This window comes from Miscanthus floridulus, chromosome 18 (assembly GCF_019320115.1).
Source record: "Miscanthus floridulus cultivar M001 chromosome 18, ASM1932011v1, whole genome shotgun sequence".
Lineage (NCBI taxonomy): Eukaryota > Viridiplantae > Streptophyta > Magnoliopsida > Poales > Poaceae > Miscanthus > Miscanthus floridulus.
In genome coordinates, this window is record NC_089597.1 from 113,120,477 (window position 1) to 113,138,632 (window position 18,156).

Here is an 18,156-nt window from a genome sequence, read left to right on the forward strand (position 1 = left end):
AGGAGCATTGTTAGGCACTCCCTGGCGTGTTGCAGGATTGCCAGTCTGTTGCGGGGGACGCTGATTTCCAAACTGTTGCTGAAACTGAGGGCGTTGCTGGAACTGGTTCCGCTGAGGATACTGACCACGGTTTCCCTGATGAGTTGGTCCTTGATTCCTCTGCTGGAAACCTTGCTGGGGATAAGCACATGGGCGAGTGTTGCTTCCAGAAGCTTGCCCTTGGAGCCTTCTCTTCTTAGCTTCCATCTCCTTGCGCTTATCATCAATCACGATTGCGCGATTCACCAAGGACTGGAAGTTAGGATAAGTATTAGACATCAGCTGGAGCTGCAGTCCATCATAGAGTCCCTTGAGGAAACGGCGTTGCTTATCCTTGTCATCTGCCACATCATTAGGAGCGTAGCGGGATAGTTGTGCAAACTTGTCTCGATATTCCGCCACAGTCATTGATCCTTGCTTGAGAGATCTGAATTCTTCCTGCTTCAGTTCCACTAGTCCATCAGGAATATGGTATGATCGGAAACTGTCCTTAAATTCCTGCCAAGTGATATCAGGAGCATTGTTGGGACGTCCAAACTGGAATGATTCCCACCAATCCTGAGCAGCTCCTTGGAGTTGCCCGGAAGCATACAGCACTTTCTCCAGGTCGTTGCATTGTGCTATGTTCAGTTGTTTCTCCACAGCACGCAACCAATCATCGGCCTCCATAGGGTCTGTGGCATGTGTGAACACCGGTGGTCGACCTTTCATAAACTCTCCACGCTTATCTCTAACCTGGACAGGCGGTGGACCTCTTGCAGGTTCATTGTCCAAGCGCTGCATCATAGCTTGCATCAGCTGCGCTTGCATTCCCAATATCTGCTCCATGGTCACAGGTGGCGGTGGTGGTGGATTATGAGAGCATCACGTCCACGACCACGGCCTCTGCCTCTTCCTCCTCTTGCGGCCATCTGTTTTCCAACAAATGTGCAAAATTTAGGGATTTTTCCAATTATAGAGAACTTACCAAGAGATATGAAAGCAATGCTGAAATTTTCCTGGGCAAGACTACAATTCAGGCAGTTCAGTAAAACTGTTATAACTCGAGTTTCAGAGATCCAACAGAGGTGCACCAAGATTCGTTAGAAAGCTTAGGACAGTCAGCTACAACTTTCATTTAGACCACTTTTACAGATTCGAACTCACACATAGTCAAAAATAGAGCTAAACCGAAACTGTTCTGAGTTCCAGACAGCGCAGGAACATCAACTTGTGTCCAATTAGATCTCCCAAACCTGAATAGCTATTGACGTGCGATTCCAAAGACACTTGAAAGATACAGAGGTCTAGTTATCTCCACAAAAATTTCAGAATTTTTATCATCCCAGATTTCGAGTTACCAGATAAAGAACACAGGCTGCTCCAGAAATCAGCACAGCAGAGATAAGATAAATGATACTTCTGCATTAAGATTTCATTCTAAATTTAAAGTTCCAATCTAAGGAAGTTGTGGACATGCCCACAAACTTCCAGCAATCAAGCAAAATACCAACTCAACCAAGTTCACAAATCAAACATCTAATCAACCAAGTTCACAAGACCAACAAGACTAAATAAGGACACAACTAACGACGTGATAATCTAGATCAAGGCACCTAACACCTATGGAGCGGTGTCAATCATGGTGAAGGAACGGCGCTTCTTCTTGTAGATGGAAGGCTGTCCCAGCTGTGCACGAAGTTCATCCACTTGTTTCTGAAGACGTCTCTGCGCCCTCTGAGATGCACGCAGTTCTCCTTTGACCTCATCATCCACTCCCTGCATAGCGTGGACATGCTGCACCGTTGCCTCCAGAGTTGGGTCATTCTCCGGTGGAGCCAAAACCTGCCAAACACCCTCATGATCATTTCGAGGAAGGAACCTGAAGCGATCCTCCCTCATGGCCTCGAAGCGACGACCATGGTAGTGGATGTAGGCATTCTATGCCGCATCCTCCATGCCATCCAAAGCATGGGCTCTCCTGGCAGGGGCACTGTGGACAGTCTCCACCTCATGTCCATTGATGATATCATTCCATGTGGTGACCACCAGCTCTACCTTCCAGAAGGTAGCCTCCAGTGGGTGCTTGTACTCGGCGCAGTGATAGCTGATGGAGGCGTGCAAGTCGGGGAAGTAGTCGTCCAGCACGTGGGTGAGGAGAGTGTGGTAGTAGGCTGTCTCTGGAGCTGGCTTGAAGTAGTACTTGCACTTCCAGCCAATCTCATCTTCCTCCACGGGGGCAGCTGGGGCGGGTACAGGGGTAGGGGAAGTAGCCGTCGACTCCTCAGGTGTAGCTACCACAGGGTAGACGGGCACGGCGACTGGTGTAGGAGTAGGTGTAGGTGTCGGTGTAGCCATCTCCTCGTCGTCGGGGATGATCACAATCTCCCTCTCCGCTGGTGGGGCACGCGGGGTGAACATGGCACGATAACCGGCGGTGCTGAGTCGAGTAGTCTTCGGATTATGAGACATCTATGGATTTAAAGTGAGATAGAAATTAGAATCAACAATTTTAAATAATAGATTAAGGTATGAAAAGCATAAATGTTTTAATAAAATAACAAGAATAAGTCAGTAAGCAAGAAACCAGAGGAGCAAAGCTGCTAAAACGACCATTTTCTAACTAGGCTTGCGTCCTACAGTCAACACGGCTCTGATACCAATTTGTCACACCCAATTTTAAGGATAAAATTGAATGCACTAAACTCGTGTGTGCCCAGGAATCAATCACACACACAAGCTGACAAATTACAATAGTATCATCACAGTGTCTCATACATCAGAGTTATAATAGAACTTAGTCTCATACATCATAGCGGAATAATAAAAATAGAATGAACTCTCGTGGCCATCATCACAGGGAAGGTCAACTGGTTGACCACAAGCCTAATAATCCTCCGGGAAATCCTCATACCCGTTGTCATCTGTTACCCATCCGGGATTTTTTTATCCAAGTAAAGAAAATAAACAAGTGTAAGTACATTCCGTACTTAGCAAGCTAACATGGGGTTATGAAGCTCAAAAGGATAGACTCTGGTTTACTGCAGTTAGCATTTTTAATAGGTCAAACTTTTATTCTCAAGTATTATCAGGTTATGCTTAAGCTCCCATTTAAACCCATAAGAACATATAACAAGGTCAGGTTTACCATATTACATCATAGAACAACTTAATTGATCATCATTGAATATCCAGTTATTCTGTGAGTTTTCCGGGCCGCTCGTAACCGTGAGCACGGCTGTTATAACAGTTTGTTACCCTCTGCAGAGGTGGTGCACATTCACCGCGAGTCGTGATCCCCATATGCCCGGGTTAATTACTCCCATGTCACTACCAAGGTGAGCGGGCAGGGTACACTATGAAGCCATTTCATAGGTTTCCCTAACAAGTTAGGGCCGCTAGGTTTCCTTGGCAGGCAGATGTAGGGACCCCCCTTTCCTATGGCACAAATCCATCGCGGCTATACTCATAGGAACAGAGGCAGCCCTATACCCAAAGTGGCAAGCCCCATTTGCGCCAAAAAGGTAACCTCTAACTAGTTAGGAAAGATCCTATTACTGAGCTAAAGTCAGAGCCATATGACTCTCCCGGTTGCACTGTCAGTCCCAGCTTTTGCCGACAGATAAGTCCTTATGGAGGGCCGGGAGCAAAATGAACAAAGGTCATTTGCACTTCCGCCCTATGGAACAGTTGTTATAATTCATGTTACTTACTTTGTTCCATAGTATCATTCATCAATATGTATATCAAGTTCAGTTAGAGCACTAGCAAACTACCCATATGCATTTAACCCATAGGAGACAAGGAACAGGATAACAATCACTAGGATGTCCTTACGGGTATCAAAATTAGATACATGCAAATGAGTAATTGCTTAAAGTGAAATAGGACATCAAGGAAGGCCCATGTTATACTTGCCTTGGTTCACAAACTCGTGCTGGTCCTGCTGGTCGTCGAAGAGTTCTTGGTCTCCAACGTTTTCCTCACCGTCTGAACGCGACCAACACGGCAACATACAACATTCCAAAAGCATTCATGCAAGCAAACATTCCTATCATTAGAATAGTACACCAACAGTATTGAAATCAAAATAAAATGTTTGTAAAACTAATCTACGTTTCGCTACGATCACGCCAACGCGAAGGTCACGAAAAACGGAGCTAAAATACGAAAGTTATGATTAAAACGGGTTTTCCAATAGCCCTATATTTAATTAATTCTAATCATGTAATTAAAAAGTTCCAAACTTGACTAACAGTAGCTCCAACATGTAGCTTATGAAATTACGAAGCTAACGCGATTTGAATGGATCAATTCGGAGTTAAAACGACAATTCTATAAGCGAAACAGTTCGAATGGCATTTCTGTAAATACTGAAAGCGTACTTTTGACTTAAACAGCGAAGTTTACGCTTTCTAAACGGGTTTGCGCATTCGGAGAAATACGCTAAGGACGGCGGGTTAGGACTTAGAAAAATCCAGGGACTCTTTAGCAAATTTACCCCCGAAGGGGTATCTTCTATTTTCGGCCGATAGATCCAGATCGGACGGTTCGGATTAGCCTGGGGGGTTTTGGCCGGCCGGAACAGTGACTCCGGTGAGGCAAGCCATGGCCGGCGGCGTGAAACTCACTGGCGCGCGCGGTTCCGGGGCTAGGGGCCACGGTTCGGAAATCCGGAGGCACCGGGAGAAAGCTGGGGAGGAGGGGAACTCGCCCAGGCCATCACGATGGCCGGAGGAGAAGGTTGGAGCGGCGGCTGCCATGGCCGACGGCCAAGAGCTCACGGCGCTCGCGGATTGGGCGATACGAATCACGAAACGCAAAATGAATCGCATGGGGAGAGAGAGGGGGCCACGGCGAGCTCACCACGGGCGAGAAACGGAGGTGGGGACGGCTCGGAGACGACGGCGACGCGGACGGCGAGGTCGGAGATCGGCGGGGCTCCTCCGTGCGGCAGTTTCGGCCGGGACGAGGCGAAAACGGAGCAGAGCAGCAGGGGGCGCACGAGGGGGGGGCTCGGCTGCCTTTTAACGAGGCCGAGGCAACGGGAGGACTCCCACGACGCACGACGTGGGCGCGGTTGCGCAGCGGCTTGAGCGGGCGGTTGCCGAAGGAAGGGGGCGGAGCTGATGCGTGGGGCCGTGCAGTCAGCGACTAAGGGAAGGAGGAGGGCACAGCGGCAGTTGCCAGGCCGACGCGGAGCGCGCGGCTGCTGGGCTGGGCTGAGCGCGTGGCTGGGCCGAGCGGGGGAGGGAAGGTGAGCTGGGCTGCTGGCTGCGGTGCTGGGCCGCGGGAAGGAGCTGGGCCAGCGGAAAAAAAAGAAAAGCCAGCGGGCCGAATCTGAGGAAGGGAGGAATGGAAGGAAATTTTCCTTTTTCTTTTTATAAATAAAATTTTCAAACTCAATTTTAAAAAGGTTTTTAAGATCTTTTAGCATTTGAATAAAACACCCGTCACAGAAATAAATACGCAATAGCATGAATGCATCACATGTTTCTATTCTTGCATTTTCTTTTAATTTTATAAAAGAAATATTACTTCCTAATTTGAATTGCACATATAATTGCATATTTAAATCAAATTTACTATTTTAAAAAGAATTCAAATTTTTGGGTGTTACAGCCGTCGTGGCCAATCGCGCGCAGGCCGCGGCCGCCACCTGGTGGCCGTACACCGGCGTCGGGCCCACTGGTCAGGCCAAAGGGGAGTGAAGAGGGAGGCGACGTCGCTACTCCCTCCATTTCTCGCTCTCTCGCCCTCGCTCTGCCTCTCTCTCGCCCGCCAAGCGAAACCGAGCGCAGCGCCATCGCTGCCATGCCTTCGCCGAGCTCGTGCGCCACCGCTGTCGCGCCATTGCTTAATAGCTCGAGCACACTATGTCGCCGTGACCTACTCTACATCCTTGACCCATTAGCGCCTTAGTTAGAGCCCAAGGTAAAGGCCTACAGCCGTTTCCACCACCGCGACATCATCGGAGTATTGCCGCGCTCTTAGCTCGCCGTGGCCAGGCCGCTCCACTACATATCCTGTCTTCCTGTCTTCTGGTCTGTAGTTGCCTTAGGTCACTGCTGCTCTGGCCAGAGCTAGGATAGAGGCTACCGTACCGTCACGCGGGAACGCACCGCCGCTCCCACCGTGCCCGCCATGGCCATGAGCTCGAGCTCACCGCGGCCAGCAGCCCCTAGGTCTCGTCATCCCCCGCTCGAAGATGTTTATGCATAGCCACAAACGCTAGCTCCGCCGGCCCATTCTCACCGGAGCTTGCCATGGCCGAAGACGGCCGGTGCGCCACCGTGCAACCACCATCGTCTGCCAAGCTCACCGGTGAGCTTGCTCCGATGAGCCACCGACCTAACCTGGGGTACCCCTGGGTGCGAGTTGACAACAGGAACACGATGGTGCCCAGGGTTTCGCCGGAGACCTCGTCGTCGGTGAGCTTTTCGTGGGTCAGCGCCGTCCTCTGCTCTTGTGTTGCTAACGGGTGGAACCATTGACCTATGGGCCCCCACTGTCAGTCGAAGTGGGTGCACTAGACCGGGTGCACCTAGCAGCTAAGCTCGATTTGAAATTTGATTTTCTTTATTTATTATTTTAGATTTTGTAGCAAACTTGAAAAATTCATATCTAGAGCTAGGAGTGTTCAAATTGAGTGAACTAAATTTTGTTGGATTCATAATGAAGTGTACTATTTGATAAAAATATGAAACCTACTATTTTGGATATTTTTATAGGAGAATTAAATTGATCTAGATAAGTGCTTTTAAAGTAGTTTATATCTTGTAAAATGCATAACTTGAGCTAAGAAAGTGATAAAATTGTGATTCTAATTTTTCTGATCTTGTGTTGACATGTTATAGCTAGGAAAAATGCTAAACCTACAGTAGGTATACTTGGTAAATGGCCTTCCTATTTAACCTTGACTAATTGCTAGTTTCTAGTGAAAATAAATGGGGTAAAAATACATAACTAATGATCATGCAAATTTTTACACAGTGTTGTGGTGCTAGGATGAAAGTAAGAAAAATATGAAATCTATTATTTTACACTTTTCACTAGGCTAAACTATTTTTGCTAAAATGAGTCTATGCAAATTGTCATTTTTGTAGAGATGGCTATACTTATCCAATTAGCATGAAATTTGTACAATAGACTTTTGAGGTCATATGTAGGCTACTATAATTTTCTTAGAATTTACTGTATACTTTTGATATATGTTCCTTATTTCACCTTAGTGTCCAAATAAATTAATAAAGGTATTTAAATAATTTATTTGGGCTTGACCATTATGTTTTCTAAAATATATATGATGTCTATGAAATGTTGGTACTATTGGTTCTACCTAGATTTAATTGCTTGTATGCAGTGAAATATTAATTGCTCTATAATTCAATTATAGTGACTGTTTTGGACAGTTTCTGTTGTTAAGTATATTACATGGGTAAAATGATGTTTGTTGTAAATCTTGTCAATAAAAAAGTTGTAGATAACTTACTTATCTTGCTTATGTCAAATTTTCATGGCAATAGGCTAAATGCTTTGAGAGTTATAGCTGTTGGAAATTGGTCTCTAGAAATGCTTATTCTCTAGAATTTCTAGATAGATCTGGGAAATTGCTTTGTTTGACCTTGATAGCTGTTGAATCATCTTGAGATGACTATAAGAAAGTTGGAGAAAGTTTTATAAGCTTTCTAGAAAGCCTAAGATGATAGTATTTGATTGAGTAGAACTCCAGATATGGTGAAAATAAGTAGCTGTTGTTTACAGTCTTGGAAATGACTAAGTCAAATTGCAATTGTTTGCCTTACGTTATGCTTGTGTAGATGCTTAGGCTAATTGAGATTAGTTTTTAGCTATAGATTCTAAGCCTCTTATTACTAATGAATAACTTTACCTTAGGTTACTAGAACTCAGTTAGTGTATGTTTCTTGTACTATAGAAGAGATATGCACCTACTCAGTAAAGATCTACTAGAAGAAAGTTATACATCTACTTAGTCAATGAATGTTGAACTTATCATACATCTTGCGGATAACCATGCTCATGCATATACACTTCATCAGGTCATCTCATTTCTTATGCATTTATGATACTCATTTGTGCATATGCATGCAATAGATTCCCCGAAAGGAGTGACGCTACTCGAGTTCGAACCCAAGCGTCAGGAGGAGCAGCAGGCAGTCTAGGAGCAAGATGTTCAGGCGGAAGGAGTAGTCAACATGGAATATGTTTCTGAGTGTCCTGACCACCAACCTTCCTCATTTTTGAAAGGCAAGCCTCGGAGCATTATAAGCCTCCTATATTTTTACAAATATCACTTGCGTCCTTTATGTTTGATGCATTAGGTTATAGGACTTGATTGGAAACACTTGCTACATATATTTTCCTTGTCTAGACAAATATATTTTGAATCCTTTGTAGGTCTAGGATAGAATATATACTTAGCCATGCTTAGTTTGGTAGAAGTCGAGTGATTTCCTATCACCTGCAAGATATAGGTAGATATCTAATCACGGTTGGCTATAATTACTATCGTGAAAATAACCATGTATTGATGAATAAAAAGGAGACCGGACGAGATTGTGATAGAGAAGCAACAAGGTATGGAGGTCTTGGTGCCTATTTATCCCCGTCTGTGTTGGTTAAGGACCGATTTGCTGTACGTCCTCATATCATGTTGAACGCATGCCTAGCACTTAGTTTGCCAGATAAGTTATTCCGACCACGAAGCTGAGTAGCTCAACTCAGCCCGGGACCCAGTACGTGAAAGTGCGTACACTGGAGGAAGTAAGGATGTGCGGGGAGCCAATAGCATGAGTCCAAAGGTAGGCCGGGCTTGAACTTCCTAGCAGACTGGTAGTATCCACTACAAGAAATCCTTCTTTCTATGACAAAAATCCTCATGACTGGGCAAATTTTTGTCATATAATATATCATAATATGACGCAAAAGTCTATAGCGTCATAAAATTAGGATAGCTAGAACTATTTATGATGACACTATTTTTTCATATAAAGGTTCCAAGTGTTGTCACAAAATGTAAGTCACCAGGAGCCAGTTGATGGTGGCGTTTTTATGATGATACATGTTGTTTTATGTGACGGCTATGGAGCGTCACTGTTTGTTATTTCAAATAGGATGTGGACCCTTGACCCCTCTCTGTTGACTAGTTTCATTCCCCATTTCCCCAACTAAACATGGCGGCGAGTGGTGGGTAGCCTCTGGGCAGAGCTAGCTCCCCATCTTCCCAACTAACGGCGCAGCGGCCTCTGGGCAGAGCACGGTGGGCGGCCTCTGGGCGGAGCCACCGCGTAGATCCGCTGCAAGCCTACCTGGTGGAGTGTAGATCTCTGGTGACCGGCGGCGACTTCGTCTCATTAGCCGGTGGCGTGCTCCTAGTCCCTAGGTGTGCCATTATGGCAGTGCCGTCCTCATCCCCCTCCTCGTCCCCCTTCTGTTGCCTTTCCCCATCGCTCACCTTCCCCCTTTCTAGTTGATGTGTGAGGCCTAATCTATCCTCAGTCTCTCAAGTTCTCATGTCACAGGCATCATCATCTACTGCTCGCACTCGGTGGTCAAGCGCAGCTACGGTTTCTCTACAACCCGCATCCCTTGTTGTTGTTGCTGTAGCGCCTCCGCCCATGTTGTCGAGCTATAGGCGACAATTGATGATGTGACTAGGTTGTCATTGATAATGTGTCCGGATTGCAAGGACGTGAGGGTGTTTGCTACCACTACCATGCAGTCTGAGTATAACGTTGGAAAGAGATTTTCAAGTGACCTAGGAAGAACTATCGAAATGTTAGTGTTATAACCATTTTGCATTGGCCAAATTTCATTCTTGTTGGAATGGGCATGCCTAAGAATGGTAGTGTTTTTAACATTCAGTGGTTGCACTATTGATGTTAATTTCCCTATTGTTTTAATTTGGATGCAAGGGACATGTACTAGGTATTGGTTCAAGGAAGAATATGTGGTATTCCTTCATGATAATGGTTATCTACTGCCAGCTTCCTCGACCATTGCAGCAGCTTCGACAACAGAAGTTCCTGAGCTGGTGGAAAAAATTGATAGCTTAGAGCATAATATAAACAAGGTGAAGGAAATGGTTGGTAAGAACAGGGAAGGCATGGGAAGCTGCATTTGTCTTGTGTGTGGCTGTCTAAATGTAACATCCTAGTGTTGGCCATCCTTTTGGTTGTAACTGTAGTGTTGAAGTAGGCAATGATGATCAAGTAGGACATGTTGTGAAGTAGGTTGGATATGTTGGCGACATTTGATATGCTTTTGGCTATGATGACGAAGTAGGGTGGGACATGTTGTATTGAACCTGTTATCCAGGATGTATTTGCAGTTGGTATGAAATATGTGCCTTTGTGTTGTTGGACATCTCTTGTGTGCATGGACATGTAACATGTCTGTGTGATGAAATTTTGGCAGCATGTAACCTGTGTGTGATGAAATTTTGGCAGCATGTATGTAACTTCCAACGTATATATATCATGATAGATCCTGTAATTTCCATGACACTGTCAGGTTGTCATAAAAACCCAGAATTTTTGTAGTATATATCATCTCAATGAATTCTAGGCAGCATATAACATATCCATGATATTTTGGCAGCATATAGCATGTATGTAACTTCCAATAGGTTACATGTGCATAGAATAGAATTCATAAATCAAGTTTAACATTAAAACAGAATCATTGCATACAAGGTCTTACAACTTCATAATTCAGATACAACAGAATCACTAATAGAAGTTCATGGTTCACAAATAGCTCTAGAAATGCAAAGGTTAGTCATCATCATTGTCTTCTTCTGATATACTCACTTCGTGTTGACTATGGTACTCAAGGAAGGTTTCATCTTCATCTTCGTCATCTGTTTCATCACCTTGAGGTGTTTGTTGATGTCGACGGATGCTCTCGACAAGGTCTGCACTAATAGGGCTGCCTGGTTGATTATCCACGTGCAACAAATCCATATCAGGATAAATGTCTCCCACTGTACAATCTCCTGATGAAGTATTATCCTCTTGGTATGCCTACTGACATCTCATCTGTACTTGTTCATGGATTGGTTGTTTTCCATCGGACTCTTCAACATCAAATATATGTCGGTGGCCAAATTCTTGTACCACTCGCCAACATGGACCTAACTTTATATCTTCCAAGAAAAATACTTGTGAAGCTTCTGTGGATAGAATGAAATGATCATTCTTATACCATCGGCCTTCGATGTTAATGCTCTTGAAGTAACCATCATATAAAAACACTTTTATATGCAGCAGTTTAATAATGAAAGTCAACCTGGACTCCTCGGTGCAACCTGGATAAAGTTCACGCTTTGCCTCTTCCATGATTTCTTGATATAAGTTACCACTAAAGCCATGGCTTGCTGCGGTGTACAAATCTTGAATCAACCCCTAAACTCCTCGTGCACTATCTTCTATGACATCTTCAACTTGTCCTTCATCACCAAGTGGAGCCTGGTCATTTCTATCCCATGATATATCTTCAGTACCAATAGTGAGTGTGCCATCATCTTGTTCAACATCATTATCTCCCTCTCCATGGTGAATCCACATTGTATAGCACCTAGAAATACCATTGATGTGGATATCCTCCTCTACCTCATCTTGACTTTTTCTATTTGGTTCAGGCATCAACGGCATGGGCACTTGATTTCCTCATCTGCACTAAATCTACTTCTGACATGTTCCATGAATCGTTCAACAACAGACATATAGGGATCACTAAATGGTGCACTGTTATAAATCTAGCTTCTATCCATCTCGACCTTGATAAATTTAGGTGCCAAAATGTTATAAATTGAGCTTCTATTCTTCAATTCAACTACATGCACTGCAATAACAAATCTAATGGGAAAGAGCTATGGTTGACTCAGCTCACCTTGTACAATGGTCGATGAGGCAGCAGCTGCCAGCTAGGGTGGCCAGCAAGGCTGCTAGTGGGGGGGAGGGGGCAAGGCAGTAGGTGGGGGGCCAGCAAGGCAGCAGCTAGGGTGGCCGGCGAGGCTCTAGCAGGGGTGAACGATGAGGGAGTAGCTAGGGTCGCTGGCGACAGGCTACCTGGTGGGGTGGATGGCGAGGCTGCAAGTGGCTTTGCAGGCGAGGCTGTTGGTAGGGGGGCCAGTGAGGCTGCAGGTGGGGTCACCGGCGAGATGGCAGGTTGGTGGCCGACGACAAGAGTGGCTGAGATGTGGTCAGCCAGAGCTCGCGTCGCCGACCACTGCCCTCTGTAGCTCTGCTTCTTAGCCACAACATGCTAAGTACCCCCTAGTAATCTCAAGCCTTGACTGCCATGTGGGTCTAATGTTTGAATGACATGTGGGCCCTGCATGCTAATTAGCCTCTCTTGTACTGAATTCATTGTGCAAACATCATTTCTCTTTTTAATCTATGGCAAAAAGCTTGTGTGTAACTAGTATTTCTCCCACATACTAACTCCAAATGTGATGCTTTTTCCCTAAAATTTTCTAAAATCATGATCTATCAATTTATTGCGTTGATTTTGGTCATATTTTCATGGGACAAAGTTTCAACAATTCAAAATTTGAATTTAAAAAATGACAACTTTAAACCAGATTTTGAAACTCTAAATGATTTCAGCTAAAAAAGTCATTAAAATAAAAGTTGTAGAACTCATCAAGATCTACAACTTTTATTTTGGTCATTTGTTCATCCGATAAAGTTATAGTAACCTTATTCACAAATTTTATGTATCTCTCTTATAGTTTATGAGATATGTAAAATTTGTGAACTATGTTACTATCACTTTATCGGATGAACAAATGACCAAAATAAAAGTTGTAGATATTGATGAGTTGTGCAACTTTTATGTTCATGACTTTTTCATTTGAAATTACTTAGTACCCCAAAATTTTGTTCAAAATTCTAATATTTTGAAATTCAAAATTCAAACTGTCGAAACAAAGTCATATGAAAAAATGACCAAAATCAAAGTGGTAGATCTCGATGCGTTATACAACTTTGTTTCTGACCTTTTTTCCATTTGAAATCATTTATTACCCCAAAAATCTATTTGAATTCCTAATACTACTAATACGGTCACATACATAGCGGACCCACCGCGCCAGACCAAAATTTGGCCGCTACACCACACAGCTCTCCCGCGCTGATTCGCTCGCCGACACATGGGACCCACCACGCCTCTCGCTCAAGAAGGGCAAAATTCCCCTCATGGCCATAGCGTGCCTTATCCTCTTGGCCGGTCAGACAAAGGGGAAAAATCTTCACTCCCCGCAGACCATGGCCTCCTCCTCCCTACACTCAACTTGGAGCCACCCATCCCACCGCCACACCTCCATCAGTGCCTGGAGTCACCCATCCCGCCACCACACCTCTGCCGGTGCCCGAAGCCACCCATCCCACCGCCACACCTCCGCCGGTTGATCTCCGTGGCTCAGCGCAAAGCTTCTACCTCCTCCAGATGTTGTCTTCCTAGTCCAAGCCTCATCACGCCGCCGCCACCACTTTTGTGTGCTCCTCGTAGTAGGTGATTTGCTTCCTTCACTTGTTAGCTGCGGTGACTGGTTGTTACAGTGAGCTGAGATTTTTGTTTTATCTAAGCATTGGGTTAATGACTTTGAATGCATAGATTAGAACATGATGAATTTTGCTGAGATTACAGTTCTTTTCTTTCTAGTTTCTGATTTTGCCTTGTAGCTATGGCAATTAGCAATTCATAAATAGTATGTTCCATATGAATCTGCTGAAACAAAATGAATGCATTGAAATGTTCTGTTGTCTTACTTATGAGGAGCTGGTACTTCTTGATCAAGAGTGTAGTGAGCATAAGTATTGTATTGTTTAGTATTTTCTTTTCAGGTGTGGTGTATACAGATATTGCCTTTATGAATAATACTTATGTATTGCCTCTTCTTCTTGTTGTAGAAGAGTACTGATGTTAGCTTTGTCTCTAGCATGTTGGTTTGCTTCTAGCATTTAATAGAAAAAGTTGCATTATGAAGTTCATCATTTGAAAGTGCTTTTTGGCTGACTATTAGACTACTCCTTTATTTCATTTACAATTTCTATACCGATCTGTTAGTTCTTTCTTCAACTTCTTTACAGAAACTGAATCCAGTTTTTGCTCTTTCTGCGTTTCATCATAATATGTATTAGAAGAAATGCCAAAAACAAAGTATGAGCAGGAGAGGGACGGGAATGTTAAGAAGGTTCATGATGTTTTTAAGTCTTTGGGTATTCTAGTGTTAGCACAGACTATTAGGGATGTTATTTCAAAAGGGAAAGAGGGCAAAGGGAAGAGACTAGTGTCTGACAAACCAGAATATGACATTGAATATGATCCATCCTCTAACATTGATAACCAATCTGACAGTGATGATGACCTCAATACTGAGGTGAGATGGATTACTAGGCCAATTTACAAGTTTACATATCCTTCTATTTAAAACATATACTTCATTGTAGTTATTTAATCTATTGTCGTCTTCTTAATTTATAAGATGCATGTTTCTCTTGCCAGGTAAGACCGATGGTTCCTGAAACTCACCCTCAATAGATGAAGCAAAAGGCGGCTACAATGGCAGCTACCAACCAGCAGCCATCATGCATGCCAACCAGATTCACCAGGGCCAGTGCAGCCATGTCTTCACCTAGTGCAAAAACTAGGACCACTAGAGGTTGTCCGCCACCTAGGCCAAGACAGAACTTGCCTACTAGGAACAATTTGAAAGCCAACCCTAATACAAATGTCATTTCTAGTAGTAGCCATTTGCAAGGCCATCTCACTACAAGCGTTAGCCAGACCACAAAAACTATAAACATAGTACCTAGTTCTCCTAGATTCACCAGGATCAGTGCAGCCATGTCTTCGCCTAGTCCAAACATAGTGCCTAGTCCTCCTAGATTCACCAGGAGCAGTGCAGCCATGTCTTCCTCTGGTGCAAACAGAGTGCCTAGTCCTACCAGACCCACTACTAACCTATCTCAGCAACCTACTCCCACAAACAGTGTTAACCGAATAGTTCATATGGACAACTCACCAGGTGGACAAAGCTTTAGGCAAAGCAACGACATCAATGAGTCGGCTGAGCAATTTGATGCTGCTAATTTAGAGGGTCATACAACTGAAGGAGAACCAGTCCATGACTCAGTTCCAGGTAAACAATGTGTTTCCAAGCATTAGTTTCTCCATTCAATATCTACAATTGCTACTGCTATAATAAAATATTTCTATTATTATTTGCCAATGCAGCGCCCCAAAAGAATGTCCACAAGAAAACCATAGGTCATGGCTTAGAGAAGATGATTAATAGAGGAAAGAAGCTGGCTATTGAGGTGGCTAAAGGGAAGAAAAGACCTGAGGTCCCACTTCAAGCCGCGAAGCTGGCATCAGAATGTGGTGTTGCCCTTAGAGACAACCTGCCTATCTACACATCTTGGAAAGATTATGATAATGAGCAGGGGCAGGCTAAAGTATCAAAAGTGCTTAGGAAAGTGGCGGTCAGACAGCTATTTCATTCTTCCAAATATTTTCATGCATTACAATACTCCCATGTGAAAATTGTGTCTAATAATTCATTTGTGTGGCTTTAGTCAAGGTTGGATGTGGATGTTAGGAATGAGGGACCAAGCAAAGCTGCATGCACTGATATCATTAAGAGGGGAGTAAGGTAGCAGAGGTATCACCTTAAAAGGAAGTACTTCGATGACTCACTGACAATAGAACAGTTGTTGGCCAAAGAACATCCACCTAAAATGAAGAAAGAGGAACGGATCCAGCTGGTTGAGTACTGGTGTGACCCAAAGAATTAGGTCTATGCCTGCATTATCTGCTTTTGTTAATATGCAATGCAAACTATGCATGTGAATGAAACCTCTATATTGCATTTGTGGTGCAGGATAAATGTGCTAAGAATAAAGTAAACCAAGGCCAAGTGCAGCTTCACCAAAGGACTGGATCTAGGTCCTATATTTCCCATCGATACAGCCTGGTACTGATACTATTGCTTTCTGTGTATTCCAATTATAAGGAACTATGTGCCATTAATTAGTTCTTGCACTGAAATGTGAAATGTTATGGAGACAAACCTGATTGCCTGATGTTTGGTTGGATCGAATCTGTCCAGGTTGCATTGGTGCATGTTTCTATGTTGTTTTTCTTGATCTATCCTGGTTGCATTGATGCATAATTTTTTTTATGTCGATGGCCAACTGGGAATCAAATACATGTGAATGTTGATTGTCAAAGCATAGTAGTAATTAGTTGACTATGCCAGTGATTGCATTTGTTGTTGGCATAAAAAATCTGGAGGCTGATACTTGTATGATCTGTAGTGCATACATATTTTGGTATCTTGCTGTTGACATGTAAAAATAATTTATGGCAAATCTTATATCCCATGTTTGTCCAGCCCTCTCTTTACCTTCATGGATATCATTGTAATCCAAATTTTTTGCATGCTGCAGAGGCCTAAGTACAACAACATGGATCTAGATCCTATTGATTTCTTTGGGGAATGTATGAATAGTCCGCAAAATGGTCGTACTCCTCTTACAAATGAGATATATGTAAGTTACATATTTATTGGATACATGTACTGTCCTTAAGTAAATGCCTGGTTGAACACTATTGTATGGCCTTGTTAAGTGGATTCATTCTATGTAGGAACATATGGTTGCAGAGAAGGAAAGAGAACCAGAAGAAGGAGAAGCACAAAAGTCTCCATCCAAGATTGTTGCTGACAGTCTGAGCCAGATTAGTCATTCATCCACCTTCCTTCCAAACATTGGTATCGCTCGAGTGTCGAAGACTGCTCGGTCTACATCGACAACCGTAGAAGCATACCTGCAAGCTCAGTTTGAGGCAACACTCCAAGCAGAAAGAGAGAAAGCTGCTAGGAAGCAGGAACAGTTGGAAGCACAGCTTCTTGCTCAGTAGGCCTCACTTGAAGCCAACCAAGTAGCACTTGAAGAAAACCAAAATTTGCTACGCTAGACCCAAGTGAAGGGGATGCATACCAAGTTTGAAGAGACTAATGCACTGCTGCGAGCTGTGTTGAAACTTTAGAAAGATTGAGGTAGGTCTAAATGCAGTTTCTGTTGATGATGCCTTTGCCTAAGCTTTTGCTACCTTGCTAGAACACCAAACTTTCTCTGTTGCAACTTTGTTCACTATGTTGTTAGAACCTATGTGCAATATGTTTGTATGTTTGAACCTGTGTGGTGGAACCGTTTTAACCTGTGTGGTGGAACCTGGAACTATGTGATGTTTGAACCTGCAAGCACTATCTTATGCTCTAGAATGTATGTCTATGATGGCTTGGCTGAATTGTGTATGATTTATGAGCTGTGATAAGAATGTTGTGGATGATGACTTGGCTGGTATGTGTATGCTTTTTATGAGCTGTGATGAAAGATCTGTGTGACATTCGTCATTGAATTAGCACATATGGCTGCCACATTTGTCATCGAATGAAAGGAAAATTTATGACGTCCTACAATTGTCTGAAGATGTCTCTAACTACTATACATAACAAGACACAATCAGAATGTCACAAAATCTGCACACTTATATATGATGTTACCGTGTCGTCACAATAACTAGTCTAAATCAGGGCTCCTAACGTACAATTTGTGATGGTTCATGTATTAGGTGATGAGTTGACCAACCAATATGCGACAGTTACAGTTGGCATTAAATGACAATAATATATGACAACACAACAAAACCGTCACAAAAGGTCATCACATTTTGTGACGGTTTTCCATATTATCGTCACAAGGTACTTTTTATGACGGTCGTTATATGACGATCGGTATGACGCTACTTTTTCATCATAAGATTCTTTTTATGACCAATCCTATATTTACCATGATATTTTCAGTTTGTCATACAAACCCAGATTTTTTGTAATGATCCCTGAGGGTTCGGCGCTGATCGGACCCACGACTGTACCTGAATTGTACCAAAGGGAACCCGACTCGACCCCGACGGGGAAAGTATGGATTTGTGTTAGGAATAACTCCCCAGCTGGTTGGAATCGATTCGAGTTGCCGTCTCTTCCGGATAGTGAGAACTTGACTGAGCAGTGATAACATAGCATTAATTGATGGAACTTGATGGTTA